Source organism: Camellia sinensis, chromosome 14 (assembly GCF_055761805.1).
Source record: "Camellia sinensis isolate YWXY chromosome 14, ASM5576180v1, whole genome shotgun sequence".
NCBI classification, from domain to species: Eukaryota; Viridiplantae; Streptophyta; class Magnoliopsida; order Ericales; family Theaceae; genus Camellia; species Camellia sinensis.
In genome coordinates, this window is record NC_138974.1 from 62,483,650 (window position 1) to 62,502,439 (window position 18,790).

At 37.2% G+C, this 18,790-nt stretch overlaps 1 long non-coding RNA gene across 1 annotated transcript; it reads left to right on the forward strand.

The window, feature by feature from the left end:
- The first annotated feature begins 10,639 nt into the window (after positions 1-10,639).
- LOC145807989 (uncharacterized) lies at positions 10,640-11,634 on the forward strand. Its single transcript, XR_014351448.1, has 3 exons — positions 10,640-10,780; positions 11,199-11,308; positions 11,565-11,634. It is a non-coding gene; the product is annotated as an uncharacterized LOC145807989 (long non-coding RNA).
- The last annotated feature ends 7,156 nt before the right edge of the window (positions 11,635-18,790 follow it).

Here is an 18,790-nt window from a genome sequence, read left to right on the forward strand (position 1 = left end):
AAAAAAAAAATAGTCGTGCTTAATTTGTGATTGGGTTTTTAACTCACTGTGCTTTCTAATAAAAAAAATATTGTATTTTTCAATTATCAAGTAACTTCATTGCCTTTTTTTATGTGGAAAATGTGATTGTGTTTTTTTACACTTTATTTTGATTATATGGTGATTTTATTTTTGTGACACCCTAATTGTTTAATTAAATAACACACACATATGTATATAAACATAATGGTGGTTGTATGTGCTAATATAAAATTAATAAATAAAATAATTTGAAGAATTAGACAAAAATAAAATGACACCAAAAGATAAATAAATAAATAAATTATAAAAGTAATAATAACAATAATAATAATAATGGTAGTAGTAAAATAAAATAATTAATTTTATAATTGTATGTGATACAATTTAATTGGATTATTATGATTTCGAGCCAAAATAAAATTAAATAAAAAAATTAAGCAAAAATTGGCACTCATTGGATAATAACGTATCTAAGTAAGATTTGGCTTAGGATTTAGCCTATCTAAGCATGGTTGGGCATAAACACGTGGCACACCCAAGAGAACCCATGTGCGTGGCTAATCATGGGTTGCCTCCCATATATAGGGAGGATATGCTTCAGGTTGGGAGAACAAAAGCAAAGGAAAAGAAAATGGGGCAAAAAGAAAGAGTAGCAAGAGAATTGGCGTGAATAGTCGGAAAAAAAATAGGAGTAAAATAGTAAGGATTAATATTACGATGAGTTATATTATATTTTGAGTGATCATAATATATTTTAGGTATATTTTAATTTATCATAATTTATTTTATATAAGTTATGTTTTATAAATTATATTAATATTTTAATTGCGTGAGTTATTTTCTGAACTCTATTAGTTTAAAATGAAACCTATGGATATGTTTGTTTAAATTTTAAAAAGTATTCAGCAATAACCTTAAAAATAATTATGTTTTGTGAGTACCACCACGAGAGTCTCATATCTTGGGGGACTTAACTTTGTGGTCTTCTGTTGATCATGAATCTATTGACCTCTGTTTTGACTGTCACTCATGTGACCTCTGTTCTGTTCTGTTCTGTGCCATGATTATGGTTATTTATTTACATAATTTCCGTATTTCAGTTTCTGCCACTTTGAATAATTTGTCTATTCAAATTAAGTTATGTAAATGTTTTAGCTTGACTAACTATCCATGGTTATTTTGTATTCCTTATACTCTTGGCATAATATTTCTCACTCTGCTGTGTGTTTATAGCTGTTACCCTTTCAGGTGACAAGTTGTAAGGGAGACCCATAATCTCGCGTAGTAGAACCCGCACGAGAATTTGATGTTGAACCATTATTTTGTTTTTCTTTTCTTTTTTTATTCCTTTTATTTATTTTATTTTTTTCTCCATTTTGTTTTTACTCAGGGCCGGTCACTGAATAATAAAATAATAAAAACTCTATAAATGTATTTTCTCTTATTAAAATAGTAAAATGAAGTAAATTTTCTGTTTAATCATTTTTATTTTCTTTTGTCTCTGCCTGCGCCATTTAATTTGCCACGATTAGAATAAAGTAGTGAGTTATGATTCCAGCCCTAAACCCCTAGGGTTGGGTCGTGACAATTTTTTCAAATGATTATGTTTTTTTACACTCCATTTAATATGTGTTTTTTGAAAAAAAGAAGAAGATTATATTCATGTTTTTTGAATACAAGTACATGGTGGTTGTATTTTTAGTCTATGTTTTTTGAAAAAAAAAAAATAGATTGTATTAATTAGATTCACATAAAGTAGTCATTGAATTTTTTTTTATTAAAAAAAAAAGTTGTGCTTTTTAACTATCAATTAACTTAATTTGTATGTTTTTTTTTTTAAAAAAATAATTTTATTTTTTAATTACCAATTGATTTCATTGTTTTTCAATACAGTGATTGTACTTTTACACTCTGTTTGATTGATGATGATTGGATTGTATTTTGTGATTGTGATTGGACTTAATTTATTTTTCGATACGGTGATTGTATTTTTAATCTATGTTTTTTGGGGAAAAAAAATTAGATTGTATTCATTAGACTCACATAAACTACGCACTATTTATGATGATAATTAGATTATATTTTGTAATTAGATTTTTTAACTCATTGTATTATTTTTTTAAAAAAAATGGTTGTGCTTTTTAACAATTAATTAGCTTAATTTTTATTGGGTTTTTAACTCACTATGATTTTTGAAAAAAAAAATAATTGTATTTTTTAATTATCAATTGACTTCATTGCTTTTTTTTTTTTTAATTAGCTTAATTTGTGATTGTGTTTTTTTTTTTTGCACTCCATTTTGATAACTTTTTTTTAATGATTGTGTGTTTCTACATTTCATTTAATCTGTGTTTTTTGAAAAAAAAAGAAAAAAAAAAGATTGTATTCATGCTTTTTGAATACAATCACACAGTGATTGTATTTTTAATTTATTTTTTTTGAAAAAAAATTAGATTGTATTTATTAGGTTCACAAAAAATACCCACTATTAATGGTGATTAGATTGTATTTTGTGATTATGATTGGATTGTATTGATTAGGTTTACATAAAACACCTACTATTGATGATGATGATTTAATTGTATTTTGTAATTGAATTTTTTAACTCATTTTATTTTTTGAAAAAAAAATTGTTGTGCTTTTTAACTATCAATTAACTTAATTCGAGATTGGGTTTTTAACTCACGACGTTTTTTGAAAAAAAATAATAATAATTGTATTTTTTAATTACCAATTGACTTCGTTACTTTGTTTGAGTTTTGACAATTTCTATATTTTTTTATGATTAGATTATATGTTATCTTGCAACAAATTGTAATTGGGTCTTTAAAAATTGTAAAAATTATCAGACATTGGTCAATTTCTTCATCAAGATGTTCAATTAATAGGTACATTATTTTTACTAAATAATACTTATCTAGATTATATACTTACATAGTTTATTACTAATAGAAAAAATTTAAACTATCAAAATAATAAATATGTCAATGCTAAATTATGTAGATGTGATTAGCTTGGTTGTTAGTGTAATTGAACGTCAATGTATCACAAATCATGATAATTACAAAGAGAGATCTTAATACTTGATACAAGGTATGATACCATAACGTATTTATGTGTCTTTAGCAAATTTGAAATACTCTACGAATGATTTCACCTTTTTTTTTTAATTATAAAAACAGTTTCACATTAGTAAGACTAATTCTATGGGATGTGTTTGCAACAACTGATGGCATACAACTATATCATACTCTGGAAAATGATAATATTTTATTTGCCACTAGATTAACAGTTAAAGATTATTATGGTAAGATTATTTTTCATTGACTTTTATAATATATAGATGCCTAGACAAATATTGATATTGATAAATTATCTTTTCTCAACTTCTAGGTCCATGTCTCGCTACATGCAAATACAACAAGTTATATACTAATCATTCATTCTGTTGTACAAATCATATTCGAGTGTGGTATGTTATGATTGTATAATATTAATCAATTACATATGACAATATAATTCTCGCAATTATATATTGATGTCTATTTAGGCTTGCTGTGAATCCTATATCACAAAAGTTGATATCTTGGAATCAAAAAAATAGATTTTCAATTTCACAGTCATTGGTAATATCAAATGCCAAAAGAATTCGAACACGTAATTTTACACATGCCAAAGGTAAGAATTGTTATCATCCCAAGTAATGAATATATATATATATATATATATATATATATATATTCATTTATGTTTTTCAAATATTTTGTAGTTTTCATATTTTCAAATACTTGGATACATCGAACAAATTGATGTTGACAACCTTTGGATTGATTTGTGCAAAAGTTGCTATTAAAAAGTTGAATATCATTATGGTCACATTATTTGTCGTCACTGCATGCATGATGATATTGATATTATAACGAGGTAATTTTCTTTAGATAAATAATTGCTATGTACAATAATAATTCAAACTTAACAAGCGTTTTAATTTTTTTATTAAATACAATATTTTCTTTTAACAAGTTTTTTTAATTATTTTTTATTAGATACAATGTTAACATTGTAGTCAAAGACAATACTGGTTCAATAAGTCTCATTGTTCAAGATAAATGGGCAGAGTTTATCTTGCGATGTCAACCATCATATTTGAAGAATATGAGATAAAATGTGCAAAACTATATAATTTATTATAAATAACTTATTCCTGCATTTTCAAACACAATGTTATAATTTCAAATTTTTACAATATAATGGAGTTAGAATGATTAAAGATTTTCAAATTTTTAGAAAGTAAATATATATATATATATATATGTGTGTGTGTGTGTGTGTGTGTGTGTGTGTGTGTGTTGGCTACATATTTTGTACAAGCTAATTACAATTCGACGCGTGGCAAAATAAGGATAATATAGGAAGAATATTCAAGTCTTCAATCCTGATCGTACACGTGGCAGTTAGTATTGGTTATTACGAGATCTGAGTAGCAGTGGATCAACAAAGAGATGCAAGGTGATGTGGCTTCAACAGTTACTCACATTTCAAATTCAAATTTAGGAGGGAAGCCTAATTGCAAGTAATGGCGTAATGGAGCTAATCTTGAGGCAACATGATCAGCGATCATAGAGAAGCAGTTTGACGGTTAGAAATACAGTTCGATGGTCATCCTTGAGCAGTATAAATAACAGAGAAGACCCTAGAAAAAGCCTCCAGACTCAGATCCAAAAAACCAGTCTTCTTCTACTTATTTTCCTTTCCAGTTTTACATTTCCAGTCTTACATTTCCTGTTCTTTACATTCCTGTACTTTAAATTCCTACACTGCACTTCGTTCATAGGAGTAGTTTCAGGTAGTAGATTGTCGCTGTAAGCCTCTACGATATTGAGTTTGGATCATTGTAAGTTTTTCATTTTAATGAGATGCTTCAATTGTTCTTCATTTAATTGTTATCTTGTTTAATTCTCCTAAATCAAGCCACCAGTAAAAGTCATCTTTATTGAGGCTGAAAGAACTAAAATACAATCGTCTAATAATTGGTTGGCAATTAATTCTCTGTAAGGACTAATTGATCCTTGCTGGCACGCTCACAATTACAAAAATAACCTTCGAAAGCCAAAAAGCCAACATATATTTTTGGCACGCCCAGTGGGACTAATTGAAATGGCTAGACATAGGAGACAAAGAGAAAATGAACGCTTGGAAGAAGGCGTGGAAGGAGAGGTAGAGATACCTAATCCAGAGGATAATGTGATAACACATCCTGTGGAAACTCTCATTTTATTAGAACCTATGGTCGAATAGACCAGCACTTCAGAACAAGTACCACATGTTCGTAATATTGGACGAGACCAAGGAATTGGACCATCCACTGTTCCATCTACTCAGCCAATAAATCCATGGGGTGGCCTAGTAGATGCCATGGGACAGCAGTTAATAAACACGATGGAAAGGTAGGAAACATCCTTTTTGGATCGAATGAATAATCACCAAACAACAAACGCAAGACACATAGAGGAAGTTTTAAATGTCGCTCAGCAAAGATTGGCTAGAGATAAACAGCCTATGCAAGTTAATAGACATTCTAATGGTCAAACTAGTAATCAGAACTATGAAAGACCATCACCTCAGTCTTGGTACGAGCCTATTCCGAGGCCTATAGCAGGTCAAAATGCCTCAATACTTAACAGTAAAGCCATGCAATTTGGTGGATCTGGCCCAGTACAAGAAAATGGCATAATAATGGTTCCAAATCCCATGTTCGAAGCCATACCTGGCACAAGGGTTTTCACTAATCCCTTATTCGAATTTATACCCGGGGGGTTGGAAGGTTTTTCTACAAATGGAAGAGACACAACACCAGTTCCAGCACCTTTCGCAGGTCCTTTCGCAGGACAGGCTCATAGGGGTTACCCACACCCCCAACAGCAACCTGCACCGCAAGGACAATCAGTCCCAAATAGACCACCTTATGGTCCAAGAGGACCACATACACAAGTTTGCCCGCCAAATCCTGTGTTTGTCCCTCCAGTAGTGGTTCAGCAGGCACAAAATATGGTCCCAAGGGACCAAATTGCTGACATTGTTAGAGAGATATGTAGACCAATGGCTCGGGGGGTCCAGACTCCAGTGTACAGGAAACCATACCTAGAATTGGTGGACAGGGTACATGAATACCCAAGAGGTTTCAGGATACCAGATTTTGCCCTTTTTTATGGGAATGGAAACCAATCAACAGTGGAGCATGTTACTAGGTTTGCTGCTCAATGCGGTGAATTTACTAATAATGACTATATGAAGTTAAGGTTATTCCCAAATTCCCTAACTGGGGGAGCATTTGTATGGTATATTAACCTTACACCTGGCTCTATCCAAACTTGACAACAAATGGAAGAGGCATTTCATGCCCAATTCTTCCAATCGGAGCCAGAGGTTTCCATGGCAGACTTGGCAAGATTGAGTCAAAGGCCTGACAAGAAGGCTACTCAGTTATTGTCATATTTAAAAGGGCTCGAAATAAATGTAGAGTCATCCTGCCAGAGTCATAATTTGTGAGATTGGCTCAAAATGGCTTAGAGTTTAGGCTTCAAAAGAAGTTTGACTCGACTGAGTTCAGAGACTTAGTAGAACTCACTTATAAGGTGTCTAGATACGAAGCATTACTAGAGGAGGAACAAGATCAAAATAATGCGTCGTACAAGACATATTATAGAGATCCTAATTATGAGATCGATGCAGCAGAGATTGTGGAGAAAGAACCTGTGATCTGTGAAGCATTGATTCATAAGGATACAACAATTGACCAGCAGTTTAAAAAGAAAGACCTCCACAAGAAATACTCTTTCGATTTAACTAAGGCAGATGACATTTTTGATCATTTACTTGCGACCAACTTCCCTAAATTACCAAAAGGCATTAAAATTCCATCTCTTGATGAACTTAAAGGAAAAGTATATTGTAAATGGCATAATTCTTGGTCTCACTCGACTAAGAACTGTATTGTTTTTCGAGACAGGATCCAAAAACAAATTCGGAAAGGAAGTTTGAAATTCCCAGCCAAAGCTGAAAAGGCCATGGGGATCAACAGTAATCCATTTCCAGAAATTGGAGAGGTGGCAGCCAATGTCATTATGCCGGACTTTCAGAACCTGTCTTTGAAAGAATTAGAAGAAGTCAATGCGCAGATACATGTGGCCAACCAGACAACTATCAAGAAAGACACTGGAAATCTACCAGCTACTGGACAAGGTTTCTCACACCGGAGGGAAGACTCTGATGAAGAAGCACTGGATGACGATTCCTTAGAGGCAGCTGTAATGCAAAGGATGTGTCCTAGGTGCAGACTAAGCTACAAGTGGTTGAAAGGACTTCCAATTGATGGGAAGCAATATTACAAGGATGTGCAGAGACGTCCTAAACCAACCAATGCTTACAATAAAAGGCCATATCCATCTGGTGTTAGGCAGCAGCCATTGAGGGTTGAACCAACAGTTGTTAGAATGCATTCCAAGGACAAGAGGCCTTTACATGAGTCCAGGTCACCTAACTATTACAAAGTGGAGAACAGTCATTCCGATAGGAGGTCAGAGAGGGGCTCAGTTTGTGGGATTAGAGCTAGAGATTGGCCCCCTAGACCAGCCTCACGCAGGACAGAAAGTGGACACCTTCATCAAAGGCCTGAGTTAGGCCCAAAGCATGAAGTCAGGGCCAAACAGTGGCCTTCACAGCCAGCTTCGAGGGTGACTTCGAAGGAAGAAAGAAACAGTTCAACAGCTGGGTCAGTAAGTTCGTGGGTACCTGGAGTTCCAGATTGGTTTGTGATGCAGAACAAACCTAGGGAAGTGTTTACCCAAAAAGAAGTAATTGGAAACCAAGGTAGGATGGTCAAACCTCCTTTGGTGGCTCCAAACAATTGTGTATTACTTAAACACCCAAAAACAAAGGAACCAAATATGGTCCCCGTAATTTCTAAATCACAAAGGAGGAAAATTCAGCGTAGGTATAATCAGTATCAGCAAGACCTGAAAGAGAATGAAGAGAGTTCTTCATTGGTACAGAAAGAAGGAAAGAAGAATGCAAAGTCAGACCATACTCCAAAACCAACTCTACAAGGCAAAATGGGTTGCAGCAGAGAACAGTTGGCCAAAGTTCACTCTGAACTAAAAGCCAGAGAGAAGTCCAGTTTAGCAGGATTGGAGAAGGCATTGATGGAGAGTAACAGCGAGACGGAGAAAGAAGTTGGCTTAGGCCAAAAGAAAGAAATGGTTGAGGAAGAAATGTTCGAAGCCTTCATGGCTGAACAAACATTTCTGGTTGAAAAGCCAGTCGTGACAGACCATTCAAAGGATGAAGTGCCAGAAAGCAACATGGAGGATGTTTCTGGAGTAACTGAACAAGGTGGCCAAAAGAAGAAACAGACACAGCTAGCCATCCAATTTGGCTCAGTGTCAGTGAACATGGTACACATACTACCGCATGAATTCCAAGCTGGAGATGAGAATCAAGAGGGGCAAGAAATTGACCCAATTCCAGTCTCTAGCGAAGACTCACAAGTGAGTATGGTGCAAGATAATTTCGAAATGATTACTCCAATGGAAACTGAATATAAGAGCGAAGAAGTGGTGAGTATTAACCTCTCATATCCTTTTGAGTATCCTTCGAATTCTATGACACAGCATGTCAAGCCTTTGTATATCAAGGCTTTCTTCGATGGGATACAATTGAACCGAGTCTTGGTGGATAATGGGGCAGCGGTGAACTTACTACCGAAATCTTCCTTGAAGAAATAAAGAAAAAGGAATCCTAGGTTAATCCCAACCAGTACAACCATTGCTGGTTTCATTGGAGACAGACAGATGGCTCAGGGAATTCTACTCATCAACCTAAGTGTGGGAACCAGGGACTGCATGACGGCATTCTTCGTGATCGACAGTAATGCTAAGTACAATGCTTTACTTGGTAGAGATTGGATCCACACTAACAAATGTGTGCCTTCCTCTCTGCATCAGAAAATAATGATGGCCTTGGGCAATAGAGAGAGAGAAGAAATTGATGCAGATCCTCAACCTTTCATAGCCTGCGCAGACTTCGCAGAGGCCAAGTTGTATATTGAGGGAGTGACACCACTCAGTATACTGAGGAAATATGATGGCTCAGCTGTAATAACCCTCATCACTGCTTACCAATAAACATTGATTACCGTCAAACTGAACTGATTATGATTGATAACTGAATTGATTATGACTGATAATTAAACTGATTAAAGTACTGAACTAACTGACTGAAAACTGGAACTGAATTGACTGAGTATGTATGTTAATTTGTATTCTATCTGTTTGATTGTTTATTTGATATGTTCATGTTTTATGTTTAAACTGTTAATTGAAGGCCTTATCGGCGGCCGAACCGGGAATTGATTAATGTTTCCCGATCATCATGATTTATGTGATTTTATGGTGTATTTATCTGAAAATTGATTAGGTATGATTAAATTAGATTAAATATCAATGAATTGCCAGAGTTTGACTTATTTACACTTTTGCCACACTTAGTGGCCACTATCTCACACACATTTGAGCCTTGTATACACTTATACACTTAGATCAAAACATTGCTCAGCCTTTCTCCTTGCCATAGTCGACCAAGAGGGGGAGAGAGTGAGAGATTGAATTGTTCATCTTGAATTGCTTGGGAACTTGAAGAATTGCTTAGTAATTGAAGTGTAGATTACATATTTGAGCTCCTGGTCTTCTAATTCAAAGACTTAGGTAAGGATTTCATCTTCTCATTCTTGTGTTTGAGCTAATTCTTGCATGGTCCATGTTAAATTGTAGAGTTAAGTTATGTTTTAATTCATACATGTTGATATAGAGCATAATCCATGCATGCATGTTCGAATTATTGAGTTGTGAGTTGATTTCATGGCAAATGGTACATGCATGTCCATAATTTTGTAATGGTGCATGTTTTCATCTTGTTTTTGGATCAATTGGCTCCTTAGAGCATCAAATTGAAGCTTCAAAATGATTTGAATTCATGCATGTTTGCATGTTCATCCTGTTCTTGAAAAATGGTTTGAAATTGAGTTTGAATTAAACACCCTTGGGCTTTGATTTCTCAAATTGAGCTTTGAACCATGTTATTCTATGTGTTTATAAATGTTTTCCAGAAAATGGGCCCAAGAGGATCGGTTTTGAGTGCTTTGAAACTTGGTTTGAGCTTGGAGGTGCAATCTGGGTTTTCCAGATTTTGCACTCTCGCTCGAGCGTGGAAGTGGCGCTCGAGCGTGGAATCCGAGCATCCAGTATTTTTCTCTGCACTGTTTTACAGTCTGCTCGAGCGGAGGATTGGGCGCTCGAGCGGAGGCATGTGTCTCACGATCAAGCGGGCTTCGAGCCTCCGTCGAGCGGAGATTTCACCCATCTAGTACTTTTACAGCACGCTCGAGCGGGAAAGTTGACGCTCGAGCGTGTACCTTTGTTGCATGTCCGCTCGAGCGGGGAAACCTAAGCTCGAGCGGGACTCTGTTTTTTGAAAATTCTGAAAATGCTTTTAAAAGTGCATCTTTGCATCCTCATCCCATTCTAGGCATTCTTAGGCCTAGTTTAAGGCATCTTACTGAGGATATAGATATAGAACACACCGAGGCAAATTAGGGATTAAGTTATTATCTTTCCCAGCTGTGTAGCTTAGTGTGTTCAATCTGTTAACTGTGTAGGGTTGGCGACTGGGGAGGCACGCTCTAGCATACTGTAGCCCAAACTCTGTGAGTAACGATTGTGTAAAGATATGTTCAAAAATGATTATTTTCTGAACAACTGAACTGTACTGTTTCTGAATTGAATACTGTTAATTGAATGAATGTATGTCCTATATTCTGAACTGTATTGTGGCATCCTTAGCACCTACTGTTTACTGTTACTGTTACAGAGATCTCTGCCGGTTCCCTTGTTGGAACCACTACTGTTTACTGATTGATGGCCATCACTACTGTCGGTCTTTTAAGACCTACTGTTTACTGTACTGTTATGCTAATGGATGTACCACATACGACTGTACTGACTGAACGACTGAAATACTGATTTAATGAACTGTTTTCATTACTGTAAGGACATTCATTCTTAACCCCTTTACGCATTATGTTATTCACTGGGCTTTAGCTCACTGCTCATATATATATGTAGGTGTTCAGGCACCAGACCGCGGCTAGGAGCGTCAGAGTTACTCCAGTTTTGTCAAGCCAGCCTATGTGCCTCACTGCGAGGTTCCGAGCCTATCGTGTTAAGGCTTAGGGGTGTTTTACGATTCCCCCCTTCTGTACTGTCTTACTGTTCTGTATAGACTGAATGTTTACTGTACTGTTATGCAGGGATTGAGTCCCTAGTTTGAATGATTGTAAATATTGTGTATACTGTTCTGTACTGTTTATGTATAAATGTATGAGAAGTCTTTTTGCATACAGACTGTCACAGCTCATTGGGCATTGTCTATTTACTGTTTTGGCTTCCGCCAGGCCCTGTACTCTGTATTACTGTATTACTGTTTTGCAGGCCTTCGGTAATCTCGGATTACTGGCCGGTTACGGTGCTAAACCCATAGGGCCGGGTTTGGGTCGTGACATCAGCCGAAGTGATGACTGATGAGGAAGTGATACACCTGAAGCACTTGGTCCAGGAGAGTGCTGATGAAAAGGTTGTCGTTAAAGATGACAATGATGCCTGGTTGTAGGCAAAGAGGTGAAACACAAGGGGCCAGGTCCTTGGCTCTAATTAAGCTCTCAATATTGGATGTAAAATCAATAGTCCAGAAAGTGCAAGAGTAAGAGAAAGAGGCCATGATAATTGGCTGCAAACAGGAGCAGCAACAGGCCAAAGTTTTGGCCCTTGATAAATACTGTGCATTGGACATTGAAACAAAAGTCCAGGAAATACAGGAAGAAGAAGCCTTGTGGACAGACTTTGTCTATGTGGAGGAGGGTAAAAACGTTGAATCAAAGAATCTGGGAACAGAACACAGCAAAGAAATTGCTTCGAAGCCATAAGGAATCAAAGAGGGAACTTCAGTAAGTTCTCAGATACAAGACCCCTTAGAAGAAATAAATTTAGGGGAATATTCTGTACAACAGCCCATTTATATAAGTGTTTGGTTGAATGCTCTTGACAGGAACCAATTGTTGGTTATTCTGAGGAGATATAAAGATTGTTTTGCATGGTCTTATAATGAACTACGAGGATTGGATAGGTCATTAGTGGAACATAGGCTCCCTATGAAGCCTAATTTCAAGCCATACAAGAAAAACCAAGAAGAATGAGTCCAGAAGTGATTTAGAAAGTTAAGGAGGAAATTCTTAGACTACTCAAGGTAGGCTTTATTAGGACAGCCAGGTATGTTGAATGGCTATCTAATATTGTGCCTGTAGTTAAAAAGAATGGTAAAATGAGGGTATGCATTGATTTTAGAAACTTAGATCTAGCAACTCCAAAAGATGAGTATCCTATGCCTATAGTAGATTTGCTGGTAGATAGTTCAGCAGAGCATCAAATTTTATCAATGATGGATGGGCACTCTGGTTATAACCAAATCTGCATTGCAGAGGAGGATGTTCACAAAACAGCATTCAGATGTCTTGGGAATATTGGCACTTTCGAATGGGTTAAAATGCCATTTGGTCTGAAGAATGCTAAGGCTACATATCAAAGAGCTATGAACACTATCTTTCACGACCTCATTGGAGGGTATTTAGAGTGTTATATTGATGATATTGTAGTTAAATCCCAATCCATGGAGGAGCATCTGTTTCACTTAGAAGCAGCTTTCGAAAGAATGAGAAAGTTCAAGTTGAAACTTAATCCTCTTAAGTGTGCTTTTGGCGTATCATCTAGAAATTTCTTGGGCTATGTAGTACACAAGAAAGGAATACAGATTGACCAGAATAATGCCAAAGCCATCATTGAAGCCAGACCCCTATCATGTTAAGAGATGAAAAGGAATTTGTGTGGACAGCAGAGCATCAAATTGCTTTTGAAGGAATCAAAGCCTACTTGGCCAATCCTCCAATGCTAATGCCACCAAAGGGTGAGAAGCCCTTGAAGTTATACATAGCTGTAGCAGAGGATTCATTGGGAGCTTTCTTAGCCCAAGACAATGAAGAAGGCAAGGAGCAAGCTGTTTATTACCTTAGTAGGTTTTTAAATTCTTGTGAATGTAAATACTCAGCTGTAGAAAAACTGTGCCTTGCATTGTATTTTGCTACAACGAAATTAAGATACTATCTTTTGCCTACAACTGTCTTGGTAATTGCAACCACAGATTTAGTTAAGTATATGTTATCTAGACCTATGTTGAGGGAAAGAATTGGCAAATGGATTTTAGTCTTATCAGAATTTCATTTAGAATATGTTCCCCAAAAGGCAGTAAAAGGACAAGTTTTAACCAATTTTTTGGCAGACCATCCATCTCAAACAGAAAGCCAAGAGATAATGGAACTTGGTATGGCTAGTGTTGAGCCATGGCAAATGTGGTTTGATGGATTGAAAGCCAATGGCCTAACTGGAATTGGTATAGTGATTAAGTCACCACAAGGAATAGAAACCACACATGGTTTCAGAGTGGATGAAATTACTTGCTCTAATAATCAAGCTGAATATGAAGCCTTAATAGTAGGGTTGGAAATTCTTATTAGACTACAAGTTCATACAGTTGACATATTTAGAGATTCTCAATTGGTGGTTAACCAAGTAAAAGGGATTTTCAAATGTCACAGTATAAGCATGTTGCCATACTATGTTGTTACATTACATTTGCTTTCTCAATTTCAAATAGCAAATGTAACTCATATCCCAAGATTCTTGAATAATAGAGCTAATGATGTGGCTCAAAAAGTTTCGAATTTCAAGAGGAGGGATAATACTCAGAGGGACATAAGCCAAACAACATACCAGAAATCTATACCACCCTTAAATAAAAGGAATGTGGTCTTGGAAGTCAAACATAATGACTTACAGGAACAAGATTAGAGGCATCCAATAATGCAGTACTTGGCTGGCCCATCCTCGAAGGCCAGCAGTAAAATTAAATTGCAATCTATGCAATACATCATATATAGCAACGCTCTCTACAAAAGAGGGGGAGATGGTTTATTGCTGAAATGTTTAGACCCAAAAGAAACATTAACAGCTATGGCTGAGGTTCATGAAGGCATCTGTGGTGCTCATCAGCCTAGTGTGAAAATGAGATGGTTGCTTCGAAGGCATTCCCACTATTGGCCAATTATCCTTAAAAACTGCATAGAATACGCAAAGGGTTGCCAGGCATGCCAAAAGCATGGCACAATAAGGCATGTGCCCATAAATGATCTACATGCAGTAGTAAAGCCTTGGCCATTTAGAGGATGGGCCATGGATATAATGGGGAAAATACACCCACCCTCTTCGAAGCATCATTGTTTCAATTTAGTGGCCACTGATTACTTCATTAAATGGGTCGAAGCTAAGCCATACAAGGCTGTAGACCAAATTGAGGTTATTGGACTCATTAAAGATTTAATCCACAGATTTGGTATCCCACAGACTATAACTGTTGATAATGGGACTGTGTTTGACGGGAAAATGGTAAAGTCTTTTGTAGCAGAGTTTGGAATTAGCCTTGTGAATTCCACCCCTTATTATGCACAAGCCAATGGTCAAGTTGAATCATCCAACAAGTCCTTGAAAAAAGGAATACAAAAAGTTGTGGAAGACAATCCCAGGGATTGGCATAACTTATTGTTGGATGTATTGTGGGCTTATAGAACTTTCCCAAGGTCAAGCACAGGAGTTACTCCTTATGCCTTGGTGTATGGGCATGATGCAGTGTTGCTTGTGGAAATTAATGTTAAGTCTTTGAGGGTAAGATGCCAAGACCAGCTAGATCCTGAGCAATACCATCAGAGTATGTGCTTGGAATTAAAAGGCATAGATGAAGCCAGAATTCTGGCATTGAATAGCATTCTCTTTCAAAAGAAGAAAGCAGCCAAAAATTACAATAAGAAAGTCAAACACATTGGCTTCGATGAAGGTGATTTGGTATGGAAGACAATACTCCCAATAGGAATTAAAAGCCATAAGTTTGGTAAATGGTCACCTAACTGGGAAGGACCATATCAAATTCATAGAGTCCTACCTTTGGAGCATACCATTTGAGAAATTTGAATGGATACATACATCCCAAAAAGATTAATGGCAGATATTTGAAGCCTTATTTTTTAACTATTTGGGAAACACAAGGAATAGAATAAATGTCAAGCAAAAGAACACAAGAGTACTCAAATGATAAATCAGAATTTGTTTTTTCATAAAGAGTTAAATACATTTTGCCATAAATTGGCCCAGAAATCATTACAATGCCTTAATTGTTATTTTACAACAGACTTCTTATTATTAAATGAAGAAAACAACTAAATGGCTATGGTCATTTCTTGCTTTCGATCTACCAGTCCTTGGTTGGCGATCTGCAGTTTAGTGTCAGTTCGGATTAAGGCCTGGTTCACTGCAGATAGCTTTTCCTCAAGTTGAGCTTTCCTCTCCAGTAGTTGGGTTTGAAAATGGGAGACAGAGGAATGTTGTTCCTTTAGCCCGGAGACTTCAGCATGTACTATGGAAACAAAGCTCTGATCTCTCACCAATTTCTCCTCTGCAGCCTTGGCAGTATGACAAATGCTGATGTAAAAGTTAATAGTAACTGCTGCCTGAGATAGATGACTTGAGACAGTTATACTGGATCGCTCAACAACTTTGCAGCACTGAAGGAAGCCATTTCTTATTATAGGCCTTTGCAAAGCCTCGAAAGGAATCCTTGAAAAGGATACCAATAACTCCAGACAGCTGTCTAAGTCCATCAAGGGTGCAGAAAGCTTATTACTGAAGGAAGAGGAGCTCTCAAGAATTGCTAACAAGGAATCAGCCAGAACTAATGGCTCAGCTTCATCATTAATTATTGGAGAGATAGAGGGCATGTCGAAGAGACTGGCTAGTCTTGCTTCGAAGACATCTACCTCATCCGAGGACATCAGGGGTGCAGAAAGAGCAGTGGTGGAAGGCACAAAGGACTGCATAGGGATAGGAGAAATGGGTGGAGCATCTTCAGTAGTCTCTATGGCCCTAGCCACCAATATGTCAAGGGAAGAAGGGCTAGAAGTAGGTAAAGGTAATAAACCATGGGTCGGAGAACTGCCAGCACCTTTTGTAGGGGAATCAGCTACCATCATAGATGAAGCGGCAGTTAAAATTTCTTTAGGAGGAAGGGGAAGAGCAAGGCTTGAAAGAGAACTGAATTGAGGTAGATCCAAAGATAAGTAAGGAAGATACAGATTTAATCCAAATGAAAGAGATGCAGGAATGCTTGGCCTAAAGGAGGATACATTGAATGTAGGCCTAGGAAGTGGGAGTATTATCTGAATAGTCCTCACATTTTGCATCTGACCAACTTCAACTGAAACTGAGGGAGTCCTTATTGGAAAAATAGGCTCAGTAGTTGTTGCTGCAAAAGAAGAGATGTAAAGTAATGTCAAGTTTCAATACCAAAAATTTGATAAGGGAGAAGCAGTAGAAGCATGAAAGAAATTACATGTTTCAGAAGTGATAGCAGCACTAGGAGGGCTTCGAAGGGAATAGTGCTCAGCAATATGTTGCCTTCTTGTAGTTTCCCTTTGGATTGCATCAGCAGTAGCTGCTTCATTTCTTAAGAATTGCTGCTGCCATCTCTTTTCAGCTCTCTTAAAGACAACTAAGGCCTTAGAATGTTCCTGTTCTACTGCCTTGGCAGCTGCATTATGAATAGGGTCTTCGACCAAATCAGAAGCAGAGACAGTCATCTTCCTTCTCTTTTTTATCTGTATTGGTCTTGCCTGTTCCTTCTCAATTTCTCTCTCTTCGATCTAAGATTCAGATCCCTCAAAAGTAAGTTCCTCTTCTACTACTCTGGCAGGTATCTCATGAGTGGGATCTTCAATCGAAAGAGAAACAGTCATATGTTCCCTCTTTCTCCTCTGTAATGGTACTTCCTGTTCTTTCTCAATCTCTTCTTCTTCAATTTGGGATTCGGATTCCTCAGGAGTGAGTATCAGCTTCCTTTTCTTTTTCTACTTTTGTTTGTCCTTGAGAGTAACTATGATTTCAGCCCACTTAGGAGATTCTTCTTGTGGAGACCCTGCACCAAGAGGTATGAATGTAAAGGAAACAAACAAAAGAGTCTAAGGGGAAACCTGAAAATACTTACCCCTCTTTGAAGCAGCTCTGGTAACTCTAGCAGGAGAGGATGAGGCTGCAGGAGCAGTTTTGGTAGCCGTAGAAAGAGAGGGGATGTTCTCAACTATTGTTGATTTGGCCTTCGAAGCCACTCCTAACCCTATCAGTAAGTCATAAGGGTGTACGAATAGGCGCACTTCCATATTGGCTGTCCACCAGTTTTGAAATCTTTTCAGATTTAGGCCAGAAGGAAGGAAGGGGACAAATTTGAACTCGCTCATTTCTTTCAACAGTTTGAATGTTGCTTCTTCCAGTTTTGATTTGGGTATTCTCAGGTCTCTGGCTGTAAGGTGGACATTCGAGAGACTGCAGAGTGGAATGGGAATCCCCTGAGTTAACCCAAATTGCCTGGCAAATTGAGAAGGACAGTACACCTCAGCTATACACTTATATGCTCGAGGGTTTAAAGTGGCAATGAACAGCTCCCTCGGCAGCAAAATAAAAGCCCACATGCCTTTGTGGGGTGAGGTAGAGCACTCTTTATTAGCTAAGAATGTTCGTAGCCAAGCAGGTCCTTTGTTGGCATCAAAGGGGCAGAAGAAGGTAGCAGGTGGAGAAATAGAAAGTTAGTGGAAAAATGTGAAGTAGTAGGCAAAGGAAGCATGATAAAGAACAACTCTGGCATATTTTTCCCCATAAGTGCTAGGGTCCTGAATAAGGAATCTTAAGCATTTGGAATGCAAATCAGTGAAGTAAGCAAAGAGCCAGAGTTGGAGCACCCAAAGAGGACCCCCTTGGTTCACATCAAGAGGTTTTTCACAAAATTGGGAACATGCTCTATAAATATGGCCTAAGAGATAAGGAGCCAGGGCTATGCGTTTTTTCAAAACAAGTGCCTTCACAAGTGGAGAGAACTCAGGCATAATCCTCTGAGATGATGTACAAAAGAGAAATTTGCACAACCAGTACAAAATGAAGGAAAAAAGTTCTCTATCTCTCATGGGACCTACCCTTTTATTTTCGGCCTTTACAAAATCACTATAAGAGGAGTTTAAGGGTGGAAGAAAGAATTTAACAAGAAGGTCTGGATAGCCGGGAGTGAAAGGAGAGCCAATGGGTGAAAGCCCTAAAAGATGGCAAATATCAAGAACGGTGGAAGCCATCATACCACATAGAAATTGGAAAAAATTGAAAGCCATGTTCCAAAAACAAAGAGCAACATGAATCAAGAAAGGGTCTTCAGGAATGACAAACCTGAAAAGACAGAGGGCATCGAGAATACAGAGCTCTTGTAGGTCGTCTTCTCGCGCAGGTACAACTCTGTCATACCATTCTTCCTATTCAGCTCTCAATGTCGGCCAGCAGCGATGAGGTCGGGTCACCCTCCAATTTCTCCAGTCGAGCCCTCCTTCATAGAGAAGAAAATGGTCCTCCAGACGAGGGTATAAAGCTGGAAGTTGAGCAGGAGCTTCTCGAAAGATGGGACCCAAAACGTATTCTTGTTTGGTGCTGTGACGAGGAACGAAGAGGCGGGCGTCTATGGCGCTTGACTC